Source organism: Dermacentor andersoni, chromosome 5, assembly GCF_023375885.2.
Source record: "Dermacentor andersoni chromosome 5, qqDerAnde1_hic_scaffold, whole genome shotgun sequence".
NCBI lineage: Eukaryota > Metazoa > Arthropoda > Arachnida > Ixodida > Ixodidae > Dermacentor > Dermacentor andersoni.
Window position 1 is genome coordinate 77,676,622 of NC_092818.1, and position 27,043 is coordinate 77,703,664.

At 49.1% G+C, this 27,043-nt stretch overlaps 2 long non-coding RNA genes across 2 annotated transcripts in view; one reads left to right on the forward strand and one right to left on the reverse strand.

The window, feature by feature from the left end:
- LOC140218483 (uncharacterized) overlaps positions 1-5,779 on the forward strand; it is a 138,416-nt gene extending 132,637 nt beyond the window's left edge. The window contains exon 6 of the long non-coding RNA XR_011894756.1: positions 4,729-5,779. This is a non-coding gene — a long non-coding RNA (uncharacterized lncRNA). The remainder of the gene's footprint in view (positions 1-4,728) is intronic.
- Positions 1-26,684, reverse strand: part of LOC129385013 (uncharacterized) — a 136,011-nt gene extending 109,327 nt beyond the window's left edge. The window contains exon 1 of the long non-coding RNA XR_008612543.2: positions 25,086-26,684. This is a non-coding gene — a long non-coding RNA (uncharacterized lncRNA). The remainder of the gene's footprint in view (positions 1-25,085) is intronic.
- Between the last annotated feature and the right edge of the window lie 359 nt (positions 26,685-27,043).

The following is a 27,043-nucleotide window of genomic DNA, read 5'->3' on the forward strand; positions in this document are numbered from 1 at the left end:
ATTTTTCTCAGCGGTGATATTTCGTGCTTTTAGCGTTTCTCGCGTTTGTGTCACTTTGATGATGCAGTTCTGCTTCTGCGACGTTCTCCGATATAATTACACACTTATCGCGTGTCAAAGGAGGAGCCAGAGCACCACCTCGTGGTGTCGGCATTATTTAGTTGCGTTAGTAAACGACAAAAAAAAAGATATTTAAGAAAATGGGAATCCCGCAGCCGGAATAAGGGCTCAGCGTTTCGCGCACGCGTTTCTCTCACACCCAAGAGCGTTTCGGGAGAAACGGGGCGGGCGAACAGACAGGCACGCCGCCGTTTCAGCGCTCAACGTGATGCCCAGTCAGAAAAACGCGCCTCTGCCGCTGCTCGGTCTATTGCCGCCCACCAGAGTCCCGTGCCTGCCGCGTGGAAACCAGTTCCTCCTCTAGTGAGCGCGCGTGCGTGTGTACGCGCTGGAGATGGGGCACCTTTCTTACTCTTTTTTTTTTCTCCGTCTATCTCTCTCTTGTGCCTGGTGTCCTCCCTTTTTCGACCCCTCCTTCTACCACTCCTTCTCCCCTCTCGCTTTTTCTGCGGCGTACGATCCTAATTCTAGAAAAGCGGAGAAGAATAGAGAACAAATAAAAGAGAAAATAATCGGGAGAAACGTACGAGAAGTGTACCAAATATGAAAGCGGCAAGAGAAAAGTTCGAAGGGGGTAGCACAGTCTGGTTGGTGTGGGGAAGTGTAGCGGAGAAGATCCTAAAACCAAAGCAACCGGCATAGCGGCGAACTCAAAAGCGAACACAAACGGCGAAGAAAAACATAAAGTAAGAGAAAGATCGAGACGGGCTCGGTGGGATCCGTAAAAAAGCAAGAACTCCGAGAGAGCACGAACACGGCGAAAAAGAGAAAAGCGACGCGGCGTATTCGCGAGCGGCGGCATATACCGAAGGCGGACTGGTTTTGTCTGTCGCCCCCCCCCCCCCTTCTTTCTTTCCCTCTCCCTCCCTTCACTACACCCCAACTCCGTTCTTTGCTTCTCTTTGTTTTCACTCTGCATTTTTGGCGCTCTTTGGCGGCGGCGGCGGCGTCAGCTCGGGCGCACCCGTATGTTCCATGAACTCGGCTGCGCAAGTTTCGTTTCGCGATCACGAAAGGGGAGGGCTCCGACGGAGTGTCTCCCCCCCCCCTTCCACCGCCCTCCTATAGCTCGCCCGCTCGGTGGCTCACGCACGCACGCTAGGCAGGCTCGCGGCGAGCCCGATTCGAGCTCACAAAAAGAAGCGCCGCGTCGGAGCGACTCGTCTTCCTCCTTCGTTCGCCTGCCCCCCCCCCCCCCCCCCGCTCCCACAGTGTACGTCTCTCTTTTTTTTGCCTCCACCCCTGTCCCTTCTATTTCCGCCCACTTTTCGCTTCGGCCCCCTTTTTTTTTTGTTTTCTTTTTCGTCGTTGTCTTTCTTTCCCCACTCTGCCGTTTTCGCTGCGTTTTCTTCCTGTTTCTTTCATTCCATCCACGTCGATCCTGTTTCTTTTCTCTCCTTTTAGTTTTTTTTTCCCCAACCGCTTCTCTGGTGTTGCTGCCGAAGCTTCACCCTAGCGCTGTTTCCGTCCCCTCCTTTTGTGTTTGTGTGTTTCTCTCCCTCAGCCTCGGGCGTTTTTCTCCTCTCCCATCCCCTCAGCCGTCGCTCGGCTGGTTTCCAAGATGGCGGCCCCATGTCAGCGAAATGATTCATGGCGGCTCCGGCTTTCCCGATAGTCGCCCGTCGACGGCAGGCATCGCCTTTTCTTCGTGCGTGGCCCGCCCGGCGCAGGCGCGCGTTCCGGATTTCTTTTTTTTTTTTTCCTGCTCTTCTGTTCTTCCATAAAAGGGGAAAAGTTTACCCTCTTGTTTCTTCAACCGAACTTTGCCTTCCATAATCATTCGCAAAGTCATTTCTTCTCTGCTCCTTTGTTTCGGAAAATCGAAGCATTTGTTCGTTGACGTTGGCCTCGGCGCGGTCGAGAAGCGATTGTCGCCGCCGTGCGGTGGACTCATAACGCCTGCATTTTCTTTTGTGCTGTCTTCCTGCGTCAGTGCCCTTTAAATTCTCAATTCTAAACATATTTCGTATTCAAAACATCCTTTCGGGAGAATATCTTTCCCTCGGATGCAACAAGTTTCGTGCATGCGTACACGACCAGACAGACGAATACATTTGCGAACAGCGCCCTGTCGTACTTTATGCGTATACCTTGTGTCCCAGCTGACGTTAGCCAAGTTTGGCCGTGACGTTAGCCAAGAACACGGTGCCAGACACAATTATAAAGCGTCAGAGGTCTGACGACCGAACACCGTAGTAGGTCCTATAATTATATCTCACACCGTGTTCCCCCCCCCTTTTTTTTTTTTCTTATAACAGCCGGGCTAACGTTAGCTATACATTATATGCTGTATCTCAACAGCAACCGAGTCGTAAGTATTCAGCTGGGACGCCTTCGTTATCATTTAGATAAGCCAAACGACGCGACTGACGCTACGAGACGAATAACGGAAACATGAATTGATCGTTACAATATAGGCACCCAGACAGAAAGCTCACTTAGATGACGCGCCAAATATTTCATTCTGAAAGTTTCGAGCAGGATAGCCTGACAAATCATTGCCAGTGTATGCGTATATATATGCCAACTGATTACCGCTAGGTATACATAGCACATGAGCTCCCATATACTCGCGTCCCGGCACGAGATACAGCCGCCCAAGCAATTCACTCTTTCCTTCTTTTTTTGTTTCTTTTTTTTTTTCTTCGCCTCACCCATTTGTCGGTGAACGTGCACAGCACGTGCGGGTGAGGCGACAACCGTATCAGATTCCCATTTTGCAAAAAAAAAGAAAAATAACACGCGTTTTCTTCGATGATTTTTATTCCAATCTGTATACCGCGTGCTCCCATCGAGAATGAGAGATGGCGCACTGACCACCGACTTGTGTATGTATATACTTACGCGCTGTTGTGTTCTTCATGGGATTGTACGTAGGAGACCTGCAACCTTCCGGACGGGGTACAACGTCTCGAAAAAAAAAAAAAAAAAAAAAAAGGGATAGTTGGTTTGGCACGCCGTGTCCGGGCAATCTAGAGCTGTCGACAAGTCGTTCAGTGTCGCGTTGGCCTCGCTGGGGATTCGAGTCACGTTTCCTTGAGGGTCGCGCGCTCCTGGATCCCTGCAATCTTGCTTGACATTTCCTGGAGGATACGGGGGCAAACACAAGTCCCGTTCCCTCACCCGTCCATCTTTTTCTTTCGTTCGTTGGAGCTTTCTCTCGCCATGTGCGTTGTAATGAGATATCGTTCCATGCTCCGGTTTGGTAACTTATCTTCTTTTTTTTTTTTCCTCCACTTTTTTTTTTTCTTCACCCGGAGTCTTGCGGAAGTGTATAGGAGGTAAACGCATTCAGCGCTGGTGGTCTGGTTATCAGATAAGCGTCGCTGATTAGGAAACGCCTGTCACGCTCTGCCGCTCGGAGAGAGGAAAACGCGCAGGGGAGCCTCACGCATGACATCTCTGATACCTGCGGTCACGTCAGCCAGCTCATTTATTATAAACGGGCGATGAGGCGTTTTCGTTGTTTCCGAGGTTCTTTATACGGGCGCCGTAACATAGCGAAGCGAAAGGATGTTGTTTACAGGGGAGCTTTGTTCGCGCAGGTTATAAATAAGTCTGTCGTCTTTTACTTCACAAATGAGCCTCCCTTAAAAACGTCTGTTTCTGTCAGAGATAGCTATCTAAGTTATGGCAGGTGAGCGCCGTCTTCTTCATTGCATTTAGAAGAGTATAAGCCGCCGAAAGTTTACGAGAGTGTTAGTGTTGTTGCAACGCCAGCATTATTTATTATTAGCATATGCGAAGTTTACAACACAATCGCTGCGCGACAATCAGTTAATCTTTTTGTTTCCGTTCATTGAAAGCGACGCGGTATAATAGCGACGTATATCCTTTCAAGTACTTGGCATTGCAAAATTCTTTCTTCAGTATACACTGTACTATTTCCGAATGAAGTCCAGACGGAGATGCTCGTTCAAAAAGAAAATATTTTGAAAACATGAGCTTAAAATTTTATCTGCTTTTCTCGCAAGAAGGTTTCAAAGTTTAGCATTGACGCTACTTCGCAGCCCAGCATTTCAAAAAGGGGATGTCAATACTGCGATCTTGCTCACCTCGGTAGTTCTACTTGTTCATAAAATTTTGTGTTGATTCCGCAACGTGGTGTGGTACACACTTCAGTATACTGGCAGCGGCACGGAATCACTATAGTAAGATGTGTGAGTTATTTGAGGCTGGTTGCTGGTTGAGGTTCGTGTTTTGAAACCACATACTGTGCCAGCTGTTGAGAACCTGATTATAAGTTATTCACTTTTACGAGTTAAGTAAGTGACGTTCCGCCGACACGCGCTGTGGACCTGTAGCTTATATAGCATTAAAAAAAAGCAACTAATTTGGCTCGCGGAGAACGAGAAAGAGGGAAAAGAAGGACTCATTGGGCCAAAAAAGCGTCAGCTTCCAGCTGATCAAAACGAACACGCAACCTTGACAAAAAAAGAAAAGAGAGTGAAAAAGAGAGCCTTAAGCGAGAGAGTCTAAGCGCTGTTCACTCGCGGAAAGTGAACTTTCGCAAGTCATTGTGTCGTCCCCCTCCTTCCCCCACCTCCCACTCTCGCAAGCACGCAACAATGGGTTGACAGGATCTTTTGGCGCGTTCAATCTTTGCAGGCCGTGCACGGCGGCGCCCCCGTGGAAGCAGCAAGAAGCCGGGGGTCCGGGCTCGAGCGCGAGCACACCCTCGACGAGGAGCAGTGGACCGGCGTCGCTGGCCCGGCTGATCAAGTGGACAGAGAGAAACACGCCGGGGAGGACAAAAAAATAGCGCGGCCGGGTTCTCCGCGGGCCCAATTAGAGAAGACAAACTGCCGCGGCGGACTCGGACAAGAAAGCCAGCAGAAGGGGGGACTCTTGTGCTCGCCTCCGCTCGTCCGCCCTGAGTGACAAAGGGCGTTGCCTGTGCCGGGCTAGGCGCGGGGGCGCGCTGCTACTGATTGGACTGCCTTCGTAGGGAAGACACACGCTGCTCTCTCTCTCCCTCTCTTTCCCTGTACAACTCCCCCTCCCCCCTTTTCCAGTGCCATTCAATACGCTTCTTCTGCTCCCTTAATCAAATCGAATCAAAGTCACGAAACCGGGAGACATGGGATGGTGGTAGTAAGGGGAGAGATGAGTGAGGTTGGAACAAAAGGGGAGAGAATAGCCGAGGAGGGGAGGGGATTCGTCGGCACAGGACAGCGGCCACCACCGCGGCTGCTACAAGCGGCTGCAGGGAGACGGCCTCTCATCAAGGCGGCGGGAGCAGCGCAAGTTGAGCTCTAGTGTTCTACATCTACCCTGTAGATCCGAATTTGTTTGCCACTAGACTACAAATTCGGTTCTAGAGAGGTTTGTGTGGTACATACGAAACGTCACACTGCAAAGCATACCTTCCGTTTCTTCGACGACCATGGGCAATGTGTGTGTGCACGTGTGTGTGTGTGTGTTTGCCAGGCGCGGGAATGTAGATCGTGCGCATACGACACGCATGCGGGTGCCGACCTTGTCCCTGTCTCGATGAGAAGGCCCCTTAATGAGTGCGAGCGTCTCGATGGTGTTGGTTAAAAAAAGAGAGTTGTAACATATTTTTTTTTTTTCTGTTTCATATTGCTTTTTTGCTTCCATCATTCCCCTTGGGGAACAAGCAGCGGAAATAAAGAAACTGTGTTTGCCTGCTGTTGAAGTGCACGTAAAGGTTTATACCCGTGAGGAATGCTTTTTGTACGCTTCGTTATAGCGTAGCAAACAGGTGAGCTTGATGTCACCATAATGACAATTTATATATTCACTTCCTTAAAAATTCAGTAAAGAGTATCATGAAGTTACACTGTATTGGTAAGTTCTACGCTCCTAGCAAAGCAAAAAAAAGAAGAAAGAAAAAAATAACAGAACAAAATTCATATACAGAAGATGGTGGCCCCGCACTGAAGTTCTTGAAACGTCTCGCCGTGTTGTCATTGATTTGGCATCGTTCGCTCGAGTCTGGTTAACCAATCATCAGTAAAAGAAAGCTGCAGTTAAATATTTCGGAATAGTTTTCTGCGCCAAAATCACTCAAACACAAACGATACTTTGATATCCATGAACCAGTGACCTGTCAATTCCGATGTTACGACGCGAAAAAGAAGAGAGTTTCTGTTTTAATTTTATCAACTAATATTCAACATTCTTTTTTTCAACGAAATGTAAGAAAATAGTGTCTTGAAGAATACTTTAACGGTATAAACTTATTAGTATCAGTCGTTATTGTTGGCTTTGCGAATAATTAGCAGTGATCCAGTAAACGCTACCCATAATGTTAAGTAGAACTGACAGTCAGGAAAGTTGGTAAGGCTTCGTTTTATCTGAAAAAAGAAAAAGTTTTACTTGGTAGATTCCAGTACTCGATTATATGATGATTGCCTTACGGTGTTTTAGGCCCCTGCATCAGCAACTTTCGTTGACCGATTTCGCTGAAAGGATTATGAACACGGTTATACCAATTTGCGTGGTATTGGCGGGCACTCGTATATACAAAAAAAAAAAACGCCAACGATTCTCCGATCAGGCGAAACAAAAACCAATAGCTTCGCTAAAACAGGTCGTTATAATTCCTACGTCTGCCTGCTAACCTCAGCGCTCCCATCGCGTGCGTGGCGAGCTCGATGGTATTTGAAAGTAATTTCAACTTTCTTTTTATCCTTGTCTCTAAACGATTTTGTTCTTAGCGTCATTCTGTGTTCCTGTCGTTCTGTGGCGCCGTTTCGAAGTAACGCTATTGAATATCGCGAACTCGTCATTCCTTCCTAGCATGTTTCCAGTGTTTCTACAGGATGTATACCCCAAACGAAGCGGTCTCGATACTAGAAATATGTTGTTCTTGTTGTTACCTACGCACTGTAAAATTATTTACACCCTAAAAAGTGAAAAAAGGTGTAAATGTGTCTGTAACTCTCACCCTTAGGGTTTTATCTATATAATGGACACCCTAAGGCTGTGAGTTATAGACACATTTACACCTTTTTACACTTTTTAGGGTGTAAATTATTTTACAGTGCGTGCGAGGTTTATGGATTAGGTTTCTATTTAACATCGTCTTTTTGTTTTTACACTAAAGTAATGTTATTATGCAAGCATAATAGGCGGTGTTTAAATGTTTGATCAGTGCGAATGAGCTTGATCAGCTTTGTCGCAAGTGGAACTAGTCACTTCGAGCTCCCCCCATGTCGTCGAGAATGGGACGCCCTATGCGAACAGTTAGGCCCAAGGACATTGGCTATTCAGAGTAAACAGATTGCTGTATGCGCAAATACGACTAGAAAGAGGCCAATGATAGCAATTTGTGCGGAAGCGTGCCTTCAAGCCACAAGGAGAAGCAATACCGCAGTTATGCGACTCGCAGCATAAGAAATGGCATTATATTAGCATAATCAGTCTCGGCTGCCCGCAGATGTCGGGAAGCGTCGGGCGCTCTCTTTACGTGATAATTTTCTTGTAGATAACTCGATGACGTATAGCAGTCTCGAAAATCCGTTACGTGAAACATTGCTTTTGTACAGCGGAGAAAAATAAAGAGAGCCGAGATTACAAAGGTAGGTGAAGCCGCGTAGAATATGCGATATGATTGTCATAATATATGCCGTATGTGCGGCCGCGACTCATAATATATGCAGTAAAATACGCCTCCGCACATGTTGCGCCGAAGGCAGGACAGTTCACTTTTCACAGGTGATTAACGTTTACTCTCACTTGATGCCGAAACTTTCACACGTGTTCCTTTGAAGATATTACAAAAGGCAAGCTGGCAAGCTAAAGTTACTTTCGCATACCATCGAGTTCGCCACGCGTGTAGGTTTATGGGTGCGCTGAGGTTAGGAAGCAGTCGTAGGAATTATACGACCGTTTTTAGCGAAGCTCCTGTTGTTTTATTTATTTATTTCACCTGATTGGAGAATCGTTGGCTTAATTCCTTCATATTTAAGTACCCACAAATACCGTGCAAAATTAGATTAGCCGCACCACTAAGCATCGCTGGCCGCGAACTTCGCTCCATGAAAATCGCTGATGCAGGTACCTAAAACACCCTGAAGCAATCTCCATATAATCAAGTACTAACTAGAATCTATAAGTTAAAACCATATTTTCCAGAGGAGTGATCAACGCTAAAATCTTGACTATATATTTCAGAGCCAGCAGGAATATTGCGACTGCGAGAAATTGCGTGTTTACACGTATATATCTTTAGGCGGACTGTGCAGGGAACCAGGCAACATGATTAATGAATTACGCCGAGCGAATCTTAAAATGGAGTGTGAAACAATGATAGATGAGACAGATTGGCCAAGAGATGCTGAAATATAAAAGGATGTGCATATACCCCATTCTAAATGGATTTCTTTTTTCCGTTGGTTTTGTTCCATATTTGCTCGAAAATAAGAGCTGTAAACAGAAAGGGCAGAAGAAATAGGACTTAAAGTACGTCTGGTGACAAGCCTGCACGCATTTTCTTGTAAAACAGCAGTGTATACCCGCGGCAAATGTCACGGCAAATGTAACCTAATAACAGCTATAAACAGGTTCGTACTGTTGCAGCACATTATAAACAGCTGCTTAAATTTTTCTTTCATATGTTGGGAGAAGCAGTACATGAGTTCGAAGTTTCCTTCCAACGAGGTAAGTACCAGAGCTCTGATACAGGCTCATGTCGGCAGATTTGCATGATCGCTTCCCAGCTCATGGTGGAGCGCAATTCTTTGATGACTACACGCGACGAGGATCCGAGAGTTGCTTGCTACGGAGCACTGTACCTGATGAAATAAAGTCTGTGGTTTACAGGAAAGAAATGGGCCTCCCTTTGTCATCATTGGCTACAAACAATCGTTGGAGCTACAGGAGCGGAGTACGTAGCCGAGCGAAAAGTAAAGGAAGTTGCAGGTATTACGCGACTGCTGATACAAAGTTGAAAATACAAAATGCAACAGAGAAAGGAAGAGACGAAAGAAGAAGAAAGAAAAGGCATCCAGAACAAAAGTTTGCTACCCTACACTGGGGAAGGGAGAGGTGGAAAAATGATAAATAAATAAGAGTCAGAGAGAGGCACATGCACACGATCACAAGCGCTCACATCACGGGATAACAGTTAACCATAGTCGGTGCTAAAGTCACTTGTGCAGGTTTGTGGTCATAAAGAATGGCAACAATGCTTTTGTAGCCTGCTGCTGCGACGGCTTATAAGGTCGGTATTCCAAAATTATTTGTTCTGACAATAGTATGTCATCAGCACGTCTACCCTAGCTCACAAGAAAGAAAGGCTTCAGCCACAGCTGTGGGAGCCAAGTTCACGACGGTCTACTTTCGCAAGGACCGTGTACCATTGGCCACCAGCCACAGCTAATAATATGTCTCCGATAACCATTGGACGGCAGATGTCCTGATGAATCGCTCTATAGCGCACGAAGTATATGAGAGTACGAGCTTAATTGTCCAGTTCGTGCACGAAGCTTTTCGTTTACTAGTGGCGGCTCATCCTCGTTACTTTAATGTCCGCTCTCTTGATCAGTAAATCGCTCACAGAATCCATCGGTAACAGGTGTGGCACTCTCAGAGTCTGACACGTAGGTCCGTAGATCTGAGGAACTAGAGCAGCAGAAATGGGGCCTTCTGCGTGAGCACCATGGCTTTGAACTTTCTGTTCTTATAGAGACGACTGTCCAGTTGGTCGGTCGCGTACCTCGTGGCACTAGCGTGCGCTGACACACGTACGGAGGACGAGTGTTATTCTGAAAAATTATCAAATTGCGCCATATTGTCCAATTCTGTAACGGTGGCACTTTGAGCCGTGGAATCGGAGATTCCGTAGCATATCTCTGGGCCAATCACAGCTGACAAGATGGCGACAATATGGCGCAATTCAGCAATGTCCGGAATAACGCTCAAGTTGTGCGAGTGTCTCGTCACAGCTACATGTGACGTTCGAGGGACTGTCGGGCATTTCTATGTGAAATGCATAACAGTTCGTAACTGAAACGCCGAGCCACAAACGGTGCAGTGTGGTTGGTCTCTTCGTGTGGTGGTAAGCCAGGTGGCAGACGTAGTTGTAGGCCAGGTGACATCGAACGTAGACTATAGAGTAGGGTTGTCGAGCATAGCCCAACTGCAGCGTCTGTTCGCGAAAGCGTATTCAATACGCACGAGTACTTCTTGTCGAGATAGTTGGGGAAACATAGCTATTAAAAGAGGACAACGAGGCACTCGAGCGTCCTATCTAGTAATTTGCGCCCCCCTTTTAATAGCTGTTAAAGCACACCGACCGCTTTCTTGTGTTTAGAGGCAGCTTTGGGGACGCAATATTCCCATTTATACCACTGCATCGCGGAAGCCAATTAAATGGTAAATTAAATTGTGGGGTTTAACTTCCTGAAACTCATGCAAAAGTAAGTTATGTTTCTTGACGTGGATATTGTGGTAACTTGCCCAGAAATGTGCATAAATTGCCAAGAAATGTACGTCGATATAGGCAGACAAGTGGAGGTGGTGACAACCACCGCCACAACCTAAGTCAAGTGGTATACAGCGGCCCACGTGACATGCGGAGGTTGACGGTTCGCGAATGACGTCCATGGCGTGCATGCTGCTGCAGTTTCTATTTCCTGGTCACGAATATTAACACAAAAGCACTAACTTTGTGCCTCCGCTGCACTGCCTCTTTCAAACACACAGACACACACACACACACAAAAAAAAAAGAAACTTTCCTTCGCGTTAGGGCCTATTGGTTTCTTCGGTAGCATGCAACTCCGTTCAATCGATGCCCTATATATTTCGACAGCTTCCCCATTCGAAAAGTGCTCTTGATATGTCATCGCTCACTCGTACACAGCGCGGAAAAACTTTTAAATGCATCTTTTTAAAATTTATATTGATTTCAATTTTGATTATTATTTGGGGTGATGCCAACGTAGCCGTGGGAGGAATAAGTTGAACAAAGGCAAACTGCTATGTAGCGATAACTAAAACAAACCAAATGGCATACTTCGTTATATTCACTGGCTGTGTTCTACGTTCGCATTCTATAACTGCAGTAATTTCACGCTAGCAAAGTATATCATGACACGTAAATAAGCTCAGTTAAATCCAAATGTTATGCGCTGGTTGGGAATCGACCAGATTACAGCAAATATACGGCAGAATACCGTTTGTATGTGGCCTTAATTTACGCTTGTATGCATTTTGTTGGCATTCTTTATTATTGTTGTTTTTCATTTTGACCTGTGCCACTTGCTGCTTCCCTTATTTTGTTATATTCCATCCGAATATACATAGACACCGCCATTTAAGGACCATGAAACAAGAGTGAATATACTAAAAATGTACCCAGAAATATTGCACATGGAGCATTGGCAAAGAGTCTAACACAACGGAATTATTTCTTTTTTTTAAATTCTTTTGTAAGTAGTGCGACCGGCGTAATTGTTTTCTATTTCTACTGTCGTATTTTATTGTCGTTGTTTTAGTCTAAATTTGGGATCTGTCACCCTGTATATTTTACGTCTTCCCTTATTGTTTTTATGTTTTCAAGTGACGTAAGAATAAATTATTGTATAACCCGTACAAAATTAATTCATAGATTTAATACACCTACTGATATTCTATAAAGCATTCTGGACAAGAGAAAATCTTCAATTTTTCTTAGTCGCCATTGTCACTAAAACCTGTTTACATCATTAAAATAAGCGGAAGTTTGTTCATTACTAACGAAGAACTTATTTATAGCGAAGTCGTCGGGACCAGCAAAAATCTTACTATATCTTAACTATAGCTGTCGGTCGCCTTTTTCTGCCTTTTTGTAACTACAATAAACTTTTCCGAACACACGTACTTGGTTGACTCTTGTTCAAAAGAGCGCCAATTTGCTCCTACTGAAACGCAGGTTACACACGTCTTCGCCTCAGAAGCGTTGAAATAATGTTGCCTGAGCAACCTTTTCTCCTGGTTTGTTCAGAAGTTTCTCAAGGCGCGCAAGCCGTCTGTATAATAATCATCCTCAGTCTGTCACGCGTTTATTGCGCCTCTTATCACATGACGATCTGAAATGATCTGCGCTTTGCTTGGCGCTGCAGACACATCGTCTGCGTCGTCCGTCTCATCTTCACGGACAGCAGACGGAGGAAGCATTTCAGCGCACATCTAATCATCTGACAGCATGCCAACCCGCCGTGGTAGCGTTGTGGTTTTGGCGTTGCGCGCTCCTGCAGCCGAGGGCGCGAGATGAAATCTTGGCCGCGAAGGCCACATTTCGGTGGGGACAGAAATGCTAAAACGTCCTGTGTATTGTGCAATGTGAGCACGCGAAAGAAGGCCAGGTAGCCAAGTTAAACCGGAGCCCCCAATTCTACAACGTGCCTCATAATCAGGTCGTGGTTTTGGCGCGCAAAACTGTAGAACACTTTCTTAGATCGTCGCCAACCATACTTGCCGTTCTGAGACCGTTGTTATTCCGCATCGATATTCTAAAACAGAATATATGTGAAAGCCGATCCAGAAAAAGAAAAAAAAAAGATTACCCGTCGTGCATGTTGTTACGTTTCGCCTACAACGCGCGGTAATGCCGGCGCGGATGCAACGGACGCCGGGGCTTTGTTCAAAACGGCGGACATTTTGGCCTGTTCGACGCCGCCGCAACGCCTACCCGCCAAGCGTGTCCAGGCGTGTTTCAGTGCCACGTGTCTTCGTGTGTGCGTGTGTGTGTGTGTGCCCTCGCTTGTCAAAGCGCGGCAGCCGGGGAGCGGAGTTCCCCGAATGAGGAGCCTGGACGTCTCTCGGCTCAACTGTTCGCGCCGTCGTGTGGGTGAGGGTTGGCGATGCGTCACTACACTCGGTTCAGCAGGTCTCTCGGCCCGACAGTTCGCGCCGTCGTGGGCTCATGCTCCGCCGTCCCGTGACCTTCATCCCGTGACCTTCCCTCCTTCCCTTTTGGACCGCGACGCCGAGAGTATAAGAGCAGCTGCCCCCGGACGCCAGGAGAGAGGCTCCGATTTGTACTGTTGAGTTACGTGCTCTCCCGTCTCTCCACTTCGGTCGACCTGACCGGCCGCTCTTTTGCTATGTTAGAATAAACAAGTTGTTTTGTTACCAGTCTTCTCATGCTTTGCCGGGACCTTCGGATGCTTCCAGTGCCCCAGGCCGCCAGGCCAACGCTACCCTTGGGGCTTGCGACCCATTCGCAATAACGGGCGCCAGCACCGAGACCCCAACAACTCGTGCCAGCGGTGCGATTCCAACATCTGGTTGCCAGCGGTGGGATCGCGACAACGGAGGCCAGCAGCGAAGAGATGCGGTTGACTGTATGCTGAGCAGCACAACGACCATCCGGGAGCAGTGCAACGAGCCCTGTGTGATGACTGGTTGCCTGCAGCGGAACGACTGCGCTGAAGTCTTGGCTGCGAGGTTTGGTGAGTGCGGGACTTTCTTCTTCTGAGTTTTGCCAGGCTTTTGTTAAAGTTAGAAACAGAGCTGGTAATTGTGGTTGTCGTTGCTACCGGGTTAGTTTGCGGCAAGACAATAGTAGGCAGTAGAGAAAGCAGCATTCAGAGCAGCCATGGATTTGAAGTCGTTGCGCAAACCGAAATTGCTGGAGCTTGCAAGAGAGTTGGGTCTGGATGTCTCAGACAAACTCAGAAAACCAGAACTGCTAAGGGCTATTCTTGAGTTAGAAGCTGAGGATGACGAGCTGTCGGAATGCCTTGAGACCATTGAGGAGAGGGAGCTTGAACTTAAAGAACAGAAAGAGAAAGATGAGCGTGAACTTAAAGAACAAAAAGAGAAAGAAAAAGAAGAGCGCGACCGTCAACACGCGTTGGAAATGAAGCGTCTCGAGTTAGAGATGGAACGCGCTCGTAATGGAAGTCAGGCACACGGTGCAGGAGAACGAGTATTGTTCAAAATGACTGACCTGATGCGGCCGTTTAAGCTTGGAGAGGACATTGGTTTGTTCCTGGTTAACTTTGAGCGAACGTGCGAGAAGCAGGGGTTCTCTCGGGAAACGTGGCCACAGCGCTTGCTCACTTTGCTACCCGGCGAGGCGGCCGACGTAGTCGCTCGCTTGGAGAGAGAGGAGGCAGAGGATTTCGACAAAGTGAAATCGAGTCTGCTAAAAAAGTACCGGCTGTCAGCGGAGGCGTTCCGTCGGAAGTTTCGGGAAAATGAGAAAGGCAAAAGTGAGTCATATACAGAGTTTGCGTACAGGCTTATGTCAAACATGCAGGAGTGGCTCAAAGAAGAGAAAGCGTTTGGTGACCATGAGAAAGTTCTGCAGTGTTTCGGGCTAGAACAGTTTTATAGTCGGTTACCTGAGAACGTGCGGTACTGGGTCTTGGATAGGCCAGACGTTAGTACGGTGGCTAGAGCCGCTGAGTTAGCCGAGGAGTTTGTGACGCGTCGGGCTCGTGGAGCTAAGGACGGTCAAAAGGGTGAATTTGGCTCCAAGTTTGAGAGGCCAAAGTTCACGCCCATGAGAGCAAAGGGGGACACACGTAGTTCGGATGCGAGTGAAAGCAGTCCGACCGAACGTAAGGAGACGGCGGCAACCGAAGCCGAACGCAGAAAGCGGTTCGAGACGAGGCAAGCGCGCGTTTGTTATACGTGCCAGAAGCCGGGTCACTTTTCGGCGCAGTGTCCAGAAACAAAAACACAAGTCGTGTTTTTGTCTATATGCAGCACTGACGAGAACATGAAGCTTCTCGAGCCTTACATGCGAGACCTCCTCGTGAACGGGAAAGAGTGCCGAGTGCTTCGCGATTCCGCAGCTACAATGGATGTAGTTCACCCCTCTTACGTAGAACCCGATATGTTCACGGGCGAGTGCGCATGGATCAAGCAAGCAGTGGAAGCTCATAGCGTGTGTCTGCCGGTGGCAAAAGTGCTTATTGAAGGACCTTTCGGAGCACTTGAGACGGAGGCCGCAGTGTCATCTATGCTGCCCCCCCAGTACCCGTACCTATTTTCGAACAGGTCCGATCACCTCCTGCGCGAGAAGGGGCTTTTGTTTGGTGAGGCTAGCGTTCAGGCCTTAACCAGATCGAAGGTTCGGGAGCTCGCTGCAAAGGCGGTAGTTGCGGGGCCGACGTTGTTGAACGATGAAAAAGGGTCAGAGGCGCAGCAAGCTGGTATTCAGAGCACGCCCGAACAGAATAAAATTGAGCCTGTAGCGTTAAAGGCAGCAGATACTGGAGAGGAAATTCCCGACACGGGAAAGTTAGAAGAGCTGTCTCCAGATTTGCTCATCGCGCCTACGTCAGACGGACTTAACAGGTTGCTAAAAGTCAGCCGCTCGGCTTTGATAGCCGAGCAAAAGAAGGATGGCAGCCTAGAAAACATACGCTGCATTATCAAGGAAGGTATCGCCAAGAAAAATGCTCGCTTTGTGGAAAGAGGTGGGGTCCTGTACCGGAAGTATCTAGACCGCAGAGGAGTGGAGTTCGATCAGCTGATCGTGCCTCAATGCTATCGTCAGGATCTGTTGCGCTTGTCGCATGGGGGTTCGTGGTCCGGACACCTAGGAGTTAAGAAAACTAAGGACCGTCTCTTGCAGGAGTACTATTGGCCAGGGTGTTTTCGGGATGCAGACCACTTTGTGAAGACATGCGACACCTGTCAGCGGGTGGGCAAGCCAGGGGACAAATCGAGGGCGCCGTTGAAGTTGGTGCCTATCATTACGGAGCCTTTTAGACGGCTCGTTATTGATACAGTGGGACCTCTGCCGGTAACAGCCACGGGGTACCGACACATTTTGACTGTGATCTGCCCAGCGACAAAGTTCCCTGAAGCAGTGCCGCTTAAAGAACTCAGCTCAGTTGAGATAGTCAATGCACTACTGTCCATATTTGCGCGAGTTGGTTTTCCTGCAGAAATCCAGTCAGATCAGGGCACAGTGTTTACTAGCGCTTTGACGACAGCCTTTCTCGAAAGGTGCGGGGTAAGGCTGTTACACAGCTCAGTGCACCACCCCCAGTCGAATTCCGTTGAGAAGCTCCACTCCGTCATGAAGCGCGTGTTGAGAGCATTGTGTTTTGAACATCAAACTGACTGGGAGCTGTGTCTGCCTGGAGTGATGTTTGCTTTAAGAACCGCGCCGCATGCGGCTACGGGGTTTTCGCCAGCTGAACTGGTGTACGGTCGCTCGCTGCGATCTCCGCTTCGCATGCTTCGTGAATCATGGGAAGGCAGGGGCGACGACCCAGTCGTGGTAGAGTACGTGCTTAAGCTCCTCGAACGCTTAAGAAGGGCACAGGAGTTGTCAGGTGAAGCAATGGCAGAGGCCCAGCAGAGGGCCAAGGTTTATTATGATCGGACAGCCAGGGCCCGTCGTTTTGAGGTGGGCGATGAGGTCATGATATTGCGCACATCGCTAAAGAACAAACTCGACGTGCAGTGGGAGGGCCCAGCACGGATTGTTCAAAAACTGTCGGACGTTAACTACGTGGTGAGTCTGCCAGGAAAGCGGAAAGCACAGCAAGTTTACCACTGTAATCTGCTCAAACCCTATAAGCAACGGGAAGCAGTGGTGTGCATGATGGTAAACGTGCCCGAAGAGCTTCCGGTCGAGCTTCCGGGACTAGGCTCAGTGACGAACAGGAAAGACACCGATCAAGTCATTAGTGACTTAATAAGTAAAGCATCGCTGTCGCCTGAGCAGAAAACCGAACTACACCAGCTCTTACAAGAGTTTCAAGGTCTGTTCTCTGAGAGGCCTGGTAGGACTTCTGTCCTTACTCATGACATAGAACTTACCTCCCCAGAGCCAGTACGATCCAAGGCGTACCGGGTGTCACCCCGCCAGAGCGATATTATGGAGGCTGAGGTAAAGAAAATGCTACAGCTCGGTGTTATTGAAGCGGGTGAGAGTGATTATACCTCCCCTTTGATTTTAGTTGAGGTACCGGGCAAGGAACCTCGTCCTTGCGTCGACTACCGCAGGCTTAATTCCATCACTAAGGATCAAATTTATCCGATCCCTAACATCGAGGAGCGCCTTGAGAGAGTGAGTAGCGCTCAGTTTATTTCCACCCTAGATCTTGTCAGGGGTTATTGGCAGGTTCCACTTACAGAAGAGGCTAGTAGGTATGCGGCGTTCATTTCACCCATGGGGACATTCCGTCCTAAAGTTTTGAGTTTTGGTTTGAAGAACGCGCCATACTGCTTTTCAAGCCTCATGGATAAAGTGTTGCGGGGACAGCAAGAATTCGCTTTACCGTATCTAGACGACGTAGCGATATTCTCCGCATCCTGGCCTGAGCATATGGCGCACTTGCGGGCAGTGCTAACCCGCCTGCGCGATGCGGGCTTGACAGTCAAGGCTCCCAAGTGCCAGTTAGCACAGGCCGAGGTTGTCTACCTCGGACACGTGATTGGTCGGGGTCGTCGCCGCCCCTCTGAAATAAAGGTGGCCGCTGTGCGAGACTTCCCGCAACCGCGTACGAAGACCGATATTCGGTCGTTCTTAGGTGTCGCCGGCTACTATCAGAGGTACATCCCCAGGTACTCTGATATCGCGGCTCCCTTGACGGATGCTCTAAGAAAGACAGAGCCGCAAACAGTCGTCTGGGATGAGACAAAGGAAAGAGCTTTTAGCGCCCTAAAGAGCGCCCTAACAAGCCAGCCTGTGCTACGATCGCCCGACTACACAAAAGGGTTCGTTGTTCAGTGTGATGCTAGTGAGCGAGGCATGGGCGTTGTACTGTGCCAACGGGAAAATGGAGAAGTAGAACACCCCGTCCTGTATGCTAGTCGTAAGCTGACGAGTCGTGAGCAGGCGTATAGCGCCACCGAGAAAGAGTGTGCGTGTATCGTGTGGGCCGTTCAGAAATTGTCATGTTACCTAGCTGGCTCGAGGTTTATCATTGAAACGGATCACTGCCCTCTCCAATGGCTGCAGACCATCTCTCCCAAAAATGGCCGCCTCCTGCGCTGGAGCCTCGCTTTGCAACAATATTCCTTTGAGGTGCGTTACAAAAAGGGGAGTCTCAACGGTAACGCCGATGGCTTAAGTCGAAGCCCCTAACGTGGGAATCAGCCTCAAAATTGCTTGTTACTGATGTTTTTCTTCCTGAGGCAGGATTTTTTTTTAACTTATTGCTTTTGTGTAGTGTTTCAAAGTGATGATGTGCTTTTTAGTGCAATTTTTCCGATTTATGGACGCGGTCTGAGTGCTGCTAAACTACTGTAAGGAACTAGGCAGCAGTATAAAAGGGGGAAGAGCCTGGCAGGGCTTAGTGAGGGTTGTGCCGTGCTTGCTGACTGAGCGGTTGACTTTTGGCGTGGTTCTAACGCTTGCCGGAAACGAGAACAAAAATGTCAACTCTCCCGAAGTCACTTTGCAGTGTCCTGTGTGCACCTGAACGTGAGAACGAGGCCTTCTCTGTGCGCTGCGCTCAAGAAACGCCCAAGGACGCCCAACTTCGGTTATGAGCATCATCGCGCGACATCCCTCCGGACAGCGGATGCAGTCCCCTGACCATCGGGATCTCCTTCCCCCGGCGGGGCGGTCTGTTACGTTTCGCCTACAACGCGCGGTAATGCCGGCGCGGATGCAACGGACGCCGGGGCTTTGTTCAAAACGGCGGACATTTTGGCCTGTTCGACGCCGCCGCAACGCCTACCCGCCAAGCGTGTCCAGGCGTGTTTCAGTGCCACGTGTCTTCGTGTGTGCGTGTGTGTGTGTGTGCCCTCGCTTGTCAAAGCGCGGCAGCCGGGGAGCGGAGTTCCCCGAATGAGGAGCCTGGACGTCTCTCGGCTCAACTGTTCGCGCCGTCGTGTGGGTGAGGGTTGGCGATGCGTCACTACACTCGGTTCAGCAGGTCTCTCGGCCCGACAGTTCGCGCCGTCGTGGGCTCATGCTCCGCCGTCCCGTGACCTTCATCCCGTGACCTTCCCTCCTTCCCTTTTGGACCGCGACGCCGAGAGTATAAGAGCAGCTGCCCCCGGACGCCAGGAGAGAGGCTCCGATTTGTACTGTTGAGTTACGTGCTCTCCCGTCTCTCCACTTCGGTCGACCTGACCGGCCGCTCTTTTGCTATGTTAGAATAAACAAGTTGTTTTGTTACCAGTCTTCTCATGCTTTGCCGGGACCTTCGGATGCTTCCAGTGCCCCAGGCCGCCAGGCCAACGCTACCCTTGGGGCTTGCGACCCATTCGCAATAACGGGCGCCAGCACCGAGACCCCAACAACTCGTGCCAGCGGTGCGATTCCAACAATGTATTCTGCATTTTTAGAATTCGACCACAGGAGCTACGTTCTACATTCGGACAGACTGGCTGCAGAGTGTGACGTCACGAAAATGTTGCAGCACTACCGTTCCTTTCGATCGCAAAATACTTCAGCGCGTTCTGCGCCCGTGTAAAATGTTCTTGACAGGTTTGCTACCTGACGTTGCTCCGGTTGACCTCCCTGCCTTTCCTCTTGTTGCTTTCTCTCTCTCGACAGGTAACGTTAATAAACTTTGTCGAGTTTTCAAAAGTCACCTTGCGGAGGTGGCTGTTTCAAGCGGTGAGCACGACGTATAGCATCGTCAACGTAGTGATGTCTCGTATTATATATATATAATTCCTTAAACTTGTGTTGTGTCATAAAACCGTTTCTACTATTTGCCTGTGTCTTGAAGAGCATGCTGAGTGTGTATACTATACAAGGCCACTGTGGTGCGTTGGTTGTTATAGACGCTGACGCGTTATCATTGGAGTTATCCACCTCCACCAAATACATACACTCTATGCCAGCCCTTTAAATCCCCTCAACATCTAATCGGCTTCAGTTACTGGTTCCGGCGTCTTTCTCTCTCGACGGATGAGCCGAAATTTCCAAGCCGTTTAAAGAAAGCTTAAATATAGACCTTACATAATCCCTTCGAAGCGCGTTGCGGGAACCGTAAATGACCTGCATGCATACGCGGAGAAGCGAAAGGAATCAGTGTCATGCGTGTCCCCTCAGGTGTGCATAATTGCGCGCCATCAACTTGCCTAAACATGGTTACGGCTGGTTTGCTTGTGACGCCCAGCCGGTTGGTTATTCGTGGACTTCTTGCTGCCACGCGAACGATATAATCCTTGGTGCCGACCGCGCCTCCGCCGCGGTATTTTGCCTTCTCGAGTTTCTTTCGCTTATTTTACACGGTTTGTCTCTTATCTGCACGGTTTTCCGGGAAAGAGTATGGGGAAGTTTTCGCCGCCGATGTCCGCTGGGGCTCCCGCGGTGGCATTCGGCGAAGGCATGACCTTCACGGTACATGCTTGTGCTCATGGCGGCGCGAATTCCACAAAGACAGCTGTCCGAGTCCTGCGAGCCTCCTTCTTTTCTGCATCTTTTTTTTTTTTTTTTTTACTATTTTCCTAAGCACGAGGGTTTGACCAAGCGTATAGCAGTTGCGGAAGGCATGCGCTCCCTCCAACTTGCATATAACCGTCTTTCGAGCTCTCGAAATCCTTTTTCCGTGGGTCGGGGAATCGCCAACAATGAGACTAAAGTTTGCGGGAATATAGAGGTTTCTACCTGTATAGTTATCAAGTGAGACAAAATAAGCGTTATTTATAGCTTCGGTGACGTTTCTTGCGCTACCACAACTGATCAACAACAAGGCAGCAAGAGGATGTAACAGTGGTGTCTGTATACTATCACGTTGTATTGACGGTGAATAACACATGCAGCAAAACTGTGAATCAGGGAACGAACTCTTTATTGGGCGAACCGGTGTCCACAAACGCAAGCGACACTCAAAGCGCAACGATAGCGGCGATTTTCGGCGATCGGCGAAAATCGTCGCTATCGCTATCGCCGCAGATCTGCGGTGATAGCGATAGTGGCGGGTCAGACGCGTCGGCTTTCATACAAGTTCTAAATCATGCAAGCCCATCTTGCGCTGAGCGATAACCTTAAGTTAGTGGTTGAAATACAGTCCCCGGGAAAAAGGATAAGTAAGTACATGTGTCTATATATAGACCGATTGAAAGAGCACCGCACGTGTCACGCGGTGATTTGGGGCTCGCCTCCTGTGCAGGGATCATATAGTATCGTTTTTTTCCTTCACTTGCATACGCTTAATTTTGTTGACCATAAAGATGAAGGAACTGCATCGCCTGTTACCCGTCGCTTGACGATAGAACGCGCTACTTCATAAGTTCATTTACGTGTCTTCCTTATCACCTGACTTCGATATAGTAACCCGAATTGAACCTAACCCGTCAGCTCCATGACACACTAATGCACCACGAAAATTGCGGGAGGCCAGGTTCACTATATAGAGACGCACGACCATTATGAACGAGAAAGTCCTCCGACAAAGTGCGAGGTTAGTCGATGAAGTGAAGTGCCCTGCGCGATAACCAAAGGACAAACCGGAAATAAATGGGGAGGCAACTCTAAGAAAATGCACCTAGGGGACGAGTAACCGGGAACGCGTTATTTCTTTTATTTTTTTTTTTATTGGCACTCGGCCTTGGTATGGAGCTTACGGGCGGTGCTGTAAACCAACGATAAAAACCGCATTCGTAAGTAGGAGGGGGACTCAACGATTCGGTGGCAGCTGCTTGATGGTCAGGGTGCCGCCTAAGAAGGCAAACATCAGTGCGGTTATACAAGACTTCTAAGCTGTTCTGACGGCGCGAACACCACGAAAGAATGTACTGCCAGCCCGTTGAATCCAAGCAAGGCGGCGCACATCCGGTCGTGTTTCTGTCGGATGAAGGGTGCCCATGTGTTCAGTTTGTGAGCTATGCTTCACACTTACTACAGAGCTACTTCCACTATCACCTTTATTCATTGTCATTATTTATCATAACCATCAAACGTCTCCGCCTTAATTAAAGAAACTGTGTTTCTTCCCTGCTTTCCTTCCCTCCTCTCTCTCTCCCTGTCATCTTTGTTTTCCCTTTTCTCATTCCCCGGGTGTAGGGTAGCCAACCGGATGGTATTCTGCTTAACCTCCCCACCTTCTGCTTTTCTCTCTCCTCCTCCCTTCCTGCTCCTTTTTTTCTTATGTGCACCCGCATTCGCTGCAGGAGCGCTTTTTTTGCATTCCGCACCTATCGCAATGCGCTCGGAACCGAACTCACTTGCTATTTCTTGCTGAGCAGCAGAACGTCGAGGGATTCAGCGGCGACTACTCAACTGGCGCCCGCTACAACTCAAAGTGCGAACTGGACATCTGGCGAAGCAGGTTGCGGTGGCACGTGGCTGCATTCTCTTTCATCCACAAATCAGAGCTGTTTCCTCCCGTGACAACAAACTGTTCCGGAAAGGGCTGTGACACAGGTTGACCGGTATATTTCCATACGCATCGCACCACCAGTCAAGATATGACGTTGAGGCTTAACAGCTTGAACAAGTAACTTCATCTGTGTTGAACATTACATGACGTCAGAGCCAGTTTTTTTTTTTTTTTTCTTTTTCCAGCGTGCAACACTACAATCGCCGATCGTAGAGGCTGAGTGATGCACAAGGAACCTAAGACGCAGCGCTGGCACGTCAAAATGTGTTCAGCTATTTCTGGCGCGACATGAACTGCCGTTCTTGTCGGCACACTTCTGAGCACTGATGATGATGATTATGATGCTGATGATACGACGACAACAACTACAACAACAATTTTAATAACAGCAATAATAATAAATAGTACTAATAATACCAATAATAATATAGGAAACATGCATAAGGCTCGCTGGCCGTACTGTGTGGGGGTTGAGAGGGATTTCATTGCCAAATGCTCGAGAAGAACTGGCAACTGAGCGCTATGCGTGAGTAGCACTCCTGTGGGGTTCAGCTAAGATCAATCACAATCAGTTGTTTTATTTCACCTCACTGCTGTACGAATTCTTGTGTCAGCATTTCGTGTTCTTAAAGATACCTAAACGCGATAAGAAAAAAAGAAACACGAAGAACAGAAGGAAAATGCAGGCGGTGTGTGCGGAGCTAACAAAGGGCACAAAACCAATAATAATGAAGTACACTCGCGAGCAAAAGTTTCGAGGCCATCGAATCATTTAATGTTTTCATATGTTAATGTACTGCATTGAATTGGTCGAACACGTGCAAGTGAGCTGCGCCACCTTGAATTAAACCTGCAGGCCTGTAGTCTGTGAAGAAAGAACAAATCTCGACGCACCTGGCCTCTTCTTAAAGCCAAAAGTTTTAAAACTTTTTAAAGCCGAATGTACACACAGATTTCGCGTCGCAAAGCGGATGCGTGGAAAGTTTTGAACAGCCGCCCCATAAAGTGCTCACAAAGCGAAGACTAAAGAAAAAAAACGAATTCAAGTTGTTTCACGATGTGCCACGTGCCAGATGCGGCAGTTGTGATTTTCGTATGGAAAACGAACGAATTCACCGCAGTTATGACTCGCTATCTTCGTGCAGTGGAGAAAAGATGCCCGGTATGCTACAACATCATTAATAAAAGGAAGTTCTGGGGTCCGCAATACGATCAGTAAAATATCTTAGTTTTCTTATGCATTTTTCTTTAGCATTCATTCATTGAGCACTACGTCAAGTGGCTGATCAAAATATACCATGGATACGCGCTTTTCGAACAGACGCCCATGTACGTATTTTATTTTTGCTAGGAATAAATCATGCAGCACACGTCCCCTGTGTACCTCGTCTATCTCCTTCCTTAGAGCACTCAGGCATTTCGTAGCTTCGTGCGCAGTGTTTTGCTGTCATGTCAACGATGGCCACAAGCGAACTCGAAAATGCTTTGCTATTACAACCGAAAAATGAGAGAAAGAGAGAGAGAGAGAGAGAGCAAAGGCGTGTCCGGGGTGCGGAAAATCCGGTTTGCTATATACCCTGCACCGGTGGACGGGTAGAAAGACAGAAATAAAATAGAGAGAGACACAGAGCACATGCGCACCATCGCAGTGAGTCACAATCACCGCACATGAGTAAAGCACATGTAGGGTGAGATGTAGCACAATCAACAGGAATCGACTCTCGGTGCAATATCAAGCCAGCATTGTGCACCGCGGCACAAATTGCTGGAGTCGCGTTTGTGAAGGCTCGTCGTCCTTATGAATTGTGCCTTCGTCGCCCTCTGCAGTGATGGCTCGTGAGATCGGCATTCCGGAATGATTTATTCTGACGGCGATCTGTGATAAACATGGTGCAGCGACGATACAGAAAGCTATGCAGCTCCAGGTTAACGCAACCACGTTCTGATCCGGTATCGCAAGGGTACACGTATAGAGCAACCAGCTACAACGGGTGTTTAAAAGAACGGCGGCGAATTTTCTAAAGCTATGCGCATGTGGTGTGCGCATGGCATGGCTTCCGTGCTCTAAATTTTTTCAACTTCAAGTGAACTTGAATTGGTGAAAAGCCCCTTTTGTCTAGTTAGCTCATTAGCCATGCTTTCTCGAACACACAGAGTGGCTGTATTATGATATTTCTTAACATGCTCGCACACACTAAACAGGCATGACGCCTTGTGAGTTTCACGCTCTCTGCGAGAACAGGCACATTTTTCGATAAATATTTGTGATAGAATCGTGCCTATTTTTAGTGAGTACAATATGTAAACCGTGGCTATTGAAACGTAAGAATGGTGATGGATAAGTAATTTCAGAAAATATGTGATGTGTACAACGACGTGATCGCGCACGAGTACACTCGCTGATGCTTCCAAATAAAGCTTGGGACAACTCATCTTAGAAAATAAGCGCTAGCATTAGCCACGGCCGGAAAAATAGCAGTGGCCCAATTTCAAGAAACCGGGAAAGCGAAGTCACCGAGGTATCAATATGGTGCGCAAGCCAACTTGAATGTCAAAACAGTGGCATCCACTTCGCCACACACAGTGTAGCAAATGCAATGCGCGTTAACATTCACACACGTCACGGCGGAGCGAGACTACAGGGCTTCAGAGCCGTACATTTACATCAAACTCAGTATCCTTCATAACAGCGGCGCGATAGCGACCGCATGCCACGGCATTATGGCAGGTTCTTCGAGCAATGCCAATACGCACCTTTCGCAGAACGTCCGGGCTTTTGATGACTATATATCCACTTGGTGATCGCTCACGCCTGACTAGAGCAGCAGCAGCAGCAGCAGTAGTAGTAGTAGTAGCAGCAGCAAAAGCAAAGGCCTGGGAAAAACTGGACGGCAGCAGGAAGAACGGGGAGGGGAGGAGAGCGGTGCGCGGGAGTGCGCTATCGGTGACGCTGCATCCACGGCCCACGCTAAACAAGACATCCCGCCCCTCGAAGCGCACACGCGCGCTGGGTTCCTCCGGGGGCTTCGGGGTAAGATGCGCGGCGCGCCAGATAAGACCTGTGCTCGTCAAGCTAGCTACGCGCGTGCCTCGAAGACAAAGGGGTCACACCCCGGTTGACGGAGTAGGGGCCGCGTAGAAGGAGTGCCCCGGCGAAAGGAAGAAAAGCGAAGCGACTTTCTCGTTTACGGCGGCCTGGCTGTGAAAGAAAATGGCGTCGACGATGGGTTAGTCGCACGACAGCGCCTGACAATGGTCGCCAACGTCTCGCAAGCTTCTCGGGGACGGGAGCGCCGATGAGGAAAAGCACTGGTTCTGCAGACGGCCACGGTGATGGCGGCGGCGGTTAGGACCCGACGAGTGGACCGATTTCACGGAACGAGACACGCGCACTCTTCGGCGAGCGGCGCCTGCCTGCATCGGCGGAAGCCCGCACGTGGTCTGGAGAGCAGGGCGGCTGGGCGCGCGCGCTCGCGTTCGAACGCGATTGTCAAAGGGGCCATAAAACGTCCAAAGGAGAGGGGATGGGACGTCCCGTCGAAAAATAAATGATCCTCCCGTAAAGGAGAGCCTTTAGCTTAGGGCTCGCGTCCCCCTCCCCCCATCCCCCCAACACTCTTCTCCCCCTGTTCATACTCCCCGCAGCCATCTCAGTTTCTCTGAGGACGCCCTGCTGCTGAAGCTGTTGAAGCAGCAGCAGCATGCGGCACCGAAAGAAGCGCCTTTCCAGAGGCAAAATAAAATAAAGGAAAGCCACGTGCTTCAGCCGTCACCGCGGCCACTTACAAATGCTTTTCTTCTTTCTTTCCCCCTCTCTCTTTTACGGCAACACGCAGTGCTTCGTTAGCGACTATGCTGCCAGCCCCGGTTCGTCTTGAATGTCAAACCCGCGATAGATAGCGGGCTGAGAGCAACACTTGAGCGAGCATAGGCGCGTGCGGGTGAGCGAGGACCTCTGGTAAAGACGTCTAAACCCACGGTATGGTCGCACTTCCCCCGATGAGGCGCAGCAGGAACAGCGGGAGAGGCGAAGAAGGGTCCAGAAAAAAAAAAAAAAGGGTTGTGTCCGTTCGTCGTACCGGCTATAGGGTTACCCGCGGGCTTTGTCTCTCTGCGACCGGACCGGATCGCTGACAAAGCGGACGCGCGACACGGCACTTTGAAGAATGGGCTCCCCCAGTATATGCCACAGGCTGTCTCTTTCTCGCTCTTCTCCCGTCGTTGCCGTCTCGTAGTCTTCTTCGCGGCAGTGGCCGCTTTCTTCTGCGCGCTCCGCTTGTTTGCCTTTATTTTTCGGGACGGAGCGACCCCCAACCGAGAGCAGAGAAAAGATGAGGGAGAAACGCGGCGGGCTTGATGGTTTTCCGACGGCTCCGGCAATTTCACAGTGCTTCGCCTCGCTGTTTTGTGCGGCCGTGCATGCGTGGACTACGGACGCGCGCGCGTGGCGATGCGCGGAAAATGACAGCGGGCCCGAGCGTTCCGCGGCCGCTTCCTGACGAGCGAATCAACAATTGACACGCCACTGGTGCTGCCGCTGTATTGCCGCTGCCGGGCGCTCGCAAAGGCGCCTCGCGTGAAAGCCCTCCCTGCGCGCGCGCGTGTTTGTGTAAAAAAAAAGCCGGTCTTGTTCTCGCCGCGTGGTAACTATGTGGCCAGAGAGATTCACGCAAATGGTGAAGGACATTGACATAAGCGAACGGGGCGCGTCT